Source organism: Orcinus orca, chromosome 13 (assembly GCF_937001465.1).
Source record: "Orcinus orca chromosome 13, mOrcOrc1.1, whole genome shotgun sequence".
Classification (NCBI taxonomy): Eukaryota; Metazoa; Chordata; class Mammalia; order Artiodactyla; family Delphinidae; genus Orcinus; species Orcinus orca.
In genome coordinates, this window is record NC_064571.1 from 52,041,195 (window position 1) to 52,047,194 (window position 6,000).

The 6,000-nt window shown below is 45.4% G+C and overlaps 1 protein-coding gene across 1 annotated transcript in view; it reads right to left on the reverse strand.

Moving 5' to 3' along the window:
- The window catches only part of STON1 (stonin 1), a 53,233-nt gene extending 47,764 nt beyond the window's left edge, over window positions 1-5,469 (reverse strand). Inside the window, exon 1 of the mRNA XM_004264965.3 lies at window positions 5,358-5,469. The gene's annotated coding sequence lies outside the window, so the exon portion shown is untranslated. The remainder of the gene's footprint in view (window positions 1-5,357) is intronic.
- Window positions 5,470-6,000: the final 531 nt, after the last annotated feature.

Sequence of the window (6,000 nt, forward strand, 5' to 3'; positions counted from 1 at the left end):
ATACAAAATAAATATAGCAAGAGCTGTGTAAAACAGTTATGGAGGAAATCACCAGTCATCTTTCACCTGAATAAAAGGAAAAGATGGGAAGACCTGATATTGTAAAGGTGTCGGTTCTCTGGAATATAAATTGAATGAAATCAATAAAAATACCAACATGATTTTTTGCCTGTGTGTGCAACTAGACAAACTAACATTTATATGAATTAGTAAAATCCAAGAAAGCCAAGAAATTCTGAAAAAATATAAAAGTAATTGTAATAGCTAACAATTATTGTGTGCTTCCTTATATGGCAGGCACTATTCTAACATTCTGCATACATTATCCTTAAAGTGGATACTATTATCTATTTTATAGACAAGGAGACTAAGAGAAATTAGGAAACTTGCCCAAGGTTATTTGGTATTCTTACGAGTAGCAATAGATGAAAAGAAGACAATTATGTAATATGTTCCAAATACTGAAGGAAAATAATTATGAGTCCAGAATTCCACACTCAGTCAAACTCTCATTTATAAGAGCAAAATAAAGACATTTTCAGCAATATAAATATTTTAAAGTTTACCAAAGGCCTTCCTTCTATGAAAGAACTTCTAAATTTCCATTGATATGAACTCAGAAGGAAGGAGTGGGGTATCAGAAGTAGCAGCCTCCAAAATGCATTGGATAAATAAAACAAAACAAGGTAAAGTAGGTGAGAAAGGTGGAACCAAGTATACATAGGAAATAGAAGGTATATAATAATGTTATTAGTTATTCGAAGTACAGGCCATAAAGTCCTATGCATATGCTAGAAGTAGGCCACTAAGTTGGCCCTGTCTTCCTTTTGGCCAAATAGGAAATGGGAAACGTCAATTAAAGGATTCACAGCACCCACAAGACAAAACAGACAAGTTGTTCACAAGAACTATTCCTGGCACTGAGATCACAAAGACATTTCTCATATGGTCAAACAGATACAAGATCTGGGATTTTGTTCCAAGTGTGATAATGTGGGAAAGAGATCCTTGACTCTTAACAATTTTTTTTCAACAAGAAGGTGGTTTAGAAGCATCAGCCTTTCAGAAAACTTTTCCTTGAAGAATAAAAGAGATAAAGCCTCCTACTTAAGGTGTGTTATTTGAATGACCAAGTGTTTTAGAAAAGCCCATCTTTAGGTATATTCCAGGAAGAGGATGGATAAGGTGACCTCTAGGGGCCTGGTTGCCTGTGAGGATACATGGTGGTACAGGATGTGGGCTTCTTCCCCAGAGCTATCCCCAGAACATCTCCATCTCTGGTTCATCTTGCCAATGCGTGGGATCACCCACATAGCCAGGCTTCCAAAAAATAGTTTATTATTGTGTTTTCACAGTAATAAACATCGAGAAGCAATACACTTTTCTCTTCCTTTCCTGTTCCATGGTAAATCCTTGACCTACCTATCCTGACATTCCATATAACACGTAGATAAGATAAATGGGAGCCTGGCAGCTTTCCCTGGGCCTTCCTACCCATCTCACTCCCCTGACAATGCCAAGAAAAATGAACACCCATACTGGTAGGGCTCTGAAGACATAATTTGCTGGTCTTTAAAAATCCTGCCTTTTACCAGGACTGTTCCAGAATCCCATGGGGTTCCTGGAATTCCAGGCTGTCCAGGAAGCGTCTGAGGAATTCTGGATTATTTCTCATGGGTATAGCTGGCTCCCAAGGGAAGGTGAGCTACCTCTGGCTAAGTCTGGAGCAATTCCCAAGGACTTCCAAAGAGAAGTGACAGTGGGAGATGGAAAAGATGGGAGATAGAGGTATTTTACAATTAATCAAAATATCAGTTCTTACTGAACCACAAATTACTTTCCCTTCCTTTTCTATTTTTTCTTATAATTAAAATAACGATAATAATACATGTTGGACTTCCCTGGTGGCACAGTGGTTAAGAATCTGCCTGCGAATGCAGGGCCACGGGTTCAAGCCCTGGTCCGGGAAGATCCCACATGCCGCAGAGCAACTAAGCCCGTGTGCCACAACTATTAAGCTTGCACTCTAGAGCCCATGAGCCACAACTACTGAGCCCACATGCCACAACTACTGAAGCCCGCGCGCCTAGAGCCCGTGCTCCCAACAAGAGAAGCCACCGCAATGAGAAACCCACGCACCGCAACAAAGAGTAGCCCCCGCTCGCCGCAACTAGAGAAAGCCCGTGCACAGCAACCAAGACCCAATAAATTAATAAATAAATTAATAAATTAAATTTAAAAAATAATAATAATAATACATGTGCATGGAGATGGTAGACAGCAGTGATTGATATGAATAGACTTTGGCCACTGACCTGATTTCAAGATTTGATTCTAGCACATAGTAGCTATGCAACCCTCTGATTCTAGTTTCTGAATCTTATAGCATGAGAATAATATTAGTACTTACCTCAAAGAGTTTTAAAATGAAATACTATATGTATGTGCTTTATACTCAATAAATGTTAGCTATTACTATTGTAAAAATGTTGAGAAATACAGGCAAGCACAGAGAAAATCAAAAGTACCTGTAATCCCACCATCCATTTTCAGGCATACAATTCCAGTATTTTGGGGGTGTATTTTCAAAGAGTGAGATACAATGCTTTCTATTTCATAACCTGCTTTTAAATTTTAACAAAACAGGGCTTCCCTGGTGGCGCAGTGGTTGAGAGTCCGCCTGCCAATGCAGGGGACACGGGTTCGTGCCCCGGTCCAGGAAGATCCCACATGCCGCAGAGCGGCTGGGCCCGTGAGCCATGGCCACTGAGCCTGCGCGTCCGGAGCCTGTGCTCCGCAACGGGAGAGGCCACAACAGTGAGAGGCCCATGTACCGCAAAAAAAAAAAAAAAAAAAAAAAATTAACAAAATACCCTAAGCATGTCTATATAATTTGGTATCCTTGTACAACATGATTTTAAAAGGCCACATCATATTCCTTTAGGTTTACTTCTTAAAACAAATAAGAAGTAAAAATAACCCCTTCCCTCCTTTCTCCTCTGCAGGTTCCACTGTTCGTCTGTTTCCAACTCATCTGACCCGTCAGATGATAGCTGGCTGCTTTCTATTGGCTAACTGGGGATGCAGCCTTCATCTCACCGTCCAGACCACCTGCTCCATCAGCCAGCCTTCATTACATCCCCAGAATCCAGAGCAGCCATTTGGGGCTGCACAGCAAACCCTCGTGCATGATGGCAAACCACCCAGTTTAACAAGATTCCATGAGGTGGTACAAAAGCTGAACACGGCAGAAAGGCAATTTCTTTGCAAATAGTATGAGGCTGACTTCTGGGACATTAAATACACTATTTAAAATTCTCAGGAAGAGGAAGCGACTGAAGATTTTTATCTGAGTGCATTGTTTTTCTAAGCACCAGGGCCAAACAAGTTCAAAACTTTTAAGGGCTTTCTTTTTGAATGGAAGTCACAACACTTTCTTACCAATGACATTTTGAAACCACAGTAAAACCTTACTAATTCATACTAATGGGGAACTACCCCACTCAATCAGCAGAGAAAAATGAATTATATCCTTTTTAAAATAAAGAAGTTTCTTTCCAATGAAATTCATTTTTTAAAAAATCTTTATTTCTGAATAGTTCAACACCTTGACCTGTTTTGACGGGTTCTTCTGAAGCTGATCTAAGACATATGTGACAACAACATTTATTGTTTATATAGAAACAGGAATGGCTTACGTTCTTGAGAAGGGCATTCTCCCTAAAAACAATAAAAGTTCAACACTCCCCACAGTCCTGTTCAGACAGCTCACTCCTTAGGAAAGCTTTTTCCTCCTTGGTCACGTGGAAGCAAACCCCAGTTCAGGCTGCCCCCGGCTGCTCCAGTTCTGAGTGAGTGGGCAGAAGTTTGTAATATCAAGCCCGATCAACCCCTTAAAAGAAAAAATCCAAAAACCTCCAGATTCCAGGCTTGAGCAGACCCATCTGAGAATTAACAAGCTCCTTCTCAGCACCCAGAGAACTAAGGCTGTCATGGAAACACTGATTCAACCCTAATGAGAACAGACATAAAAACCACACAAGTGAACTAAACATTCCTCTACCCAAACGGAGTCAAGTTGAAGCAACAGCCTCAGGATTAAAATAAGTGAGGCTGTTTTTTTCTTTGCGATCCTGCTCAGTTTTGACTCTTCCACTGCCTTGTTTTCACAACTCCTGTTTATGAGAAAGTGGGAGTCGGGGAGTTGGGAGAGGGATGGAGAGGAGGGCTAGTAGGAGGGAAGAGAAATGCAGGGTGAGTAGCCAGGCTGGAGAATGCCAACAAACACTGCGGTTTATGTCAGGCAAATGAAAACTTCTAGCCTGGGAGAGGCTGCAATAATCTGTTTGGGGTAGTCCGAAAATAAGCTACAGTGAACTCTCATCTCCCACTAAAACAGTTAAGTATGGAATGAAGTCTTTACTTCCCAAAGATCAGGTTCTGCACAGTATTTTAGCAAGCACTCTTTTTCTCTATTTTTTTCTTTATTATTTTTTCCTGTTTCTTTCAGAATTAGAAAGGCTAATTAAATGACGTATCATTATTATTGGAAGAAAGCACAGAGAGGTTAAAAAAAAAAAGATGTCCAACAGAAATAGTAAAATCCCAAGGAGGAATATATTTTCATTTCCCCTTGGACACACAAGGCATGATTTGTGCGGCCAGGGGATCGAACATCAACTCCTACTTAAATTCCTTCCTGCAGGAAATCTTTGGGCAAGTGTGAAGACCCCTGTGGCTATGGCTCCCTGGCCTGGGTCATCGCCTTCTAGGGCTGGAGGGGGCACCAAGCTGGAGATATCAGCCAGTGGGACAGGAGCCTCCCGGAGAAAGATGGGGGGGACGGGGGTGGAGAAGGTAGCAGCATGAGTAACAGGAGCCAGGAAAACACAAGGAAAGTGAGAGTCCTGGGGGTGGGGGGATGCTGAGCCTCCCGGGGGAGGGATGGAGGACCGGGGCTGGTGACCCTGGGCCGGGAGGCCAGGGCCGCACGGGCTGGAACGAGTCCCCGCCCCCCGCCCCCCCTTGGAGCTGAGTCTAGATTCTTTTCTTTCCTGCTTGAGTTTTCTTTCTCTTGAGAGCGGGACCCAGGTCACAGCAGCAGCCCCAGAGCTGTGGTGTAGACGGGAAGCCGGGTGGGGCTCACCCCGTGCGGGCGCTGCCCTCTGGGGGCTGCAAGGGCGGCGAGGGGGAGAACGGGCACCGCGCGGCGCACCCAGCCTGCCCGGGAGATGCCTGCGTCCCGCGACGTCGGCTGCGGCCCCCCTTCTCAAACTTTCCCAGCAAACCGGGGGTAACCCACCCCGGAGAGGGGGCTCCCACGCCTCCCCGTCTGTCCCCTGGGGGCGGTCACTCACGGGCAGCGCGGCTGGGGCTCCGACTCTGGCCGCCGCCATCCACCCGGGGAGGAGAAGCTGTAGGACGAGGAGAGGGAGGACAGGGGGCGGAGAGGGAGGGCCCGGAGCGAGACTGGAGGGGCGGGGAGGGCGTGGCCACTCCGCAGAGGCTCTCCCGCCCCTGCCCCACTCCACCCCCTGCTTCGTCCCCGCTTCTCTCCGCACTCCTCCCCGCCCTGGATCCCCCAAAGTTTTTCTGGTGTCTGATTCTCCATTCTCTTCTCTCCTCGTCTTCCTTCGGAGTCTCCAGCCCCCAAGTGGGGGGAGAGGGTGCTCCCTGCAGCAGAAGTGGGGCGGGGTGGGGGCAGGTATGGGAGTTACGTTTAGATGCCCCTGGAAGCAGACGGCTGGGGCCTTTGGCAGGTCTAAAACCACCCTCCCCCTCTAGGACCTTGTCTTTTCTGGGTGGTGGGGTGATGGGGTGGACGCTGGGGGGGCGGCGGGAGGTTGAGGCGACTTGGGGTCGTGTTTCCACGTTGCTTCATTGAGCATTTGGGCTTGGCTTTCTCTTGTGATTAGAACTGAAGAATTTTTTTTGCCTTTTTAAAAAATTGAAGTACAGTATAGCTGATTTACAATCTTATATTAGTTTCAGGTGTACAGC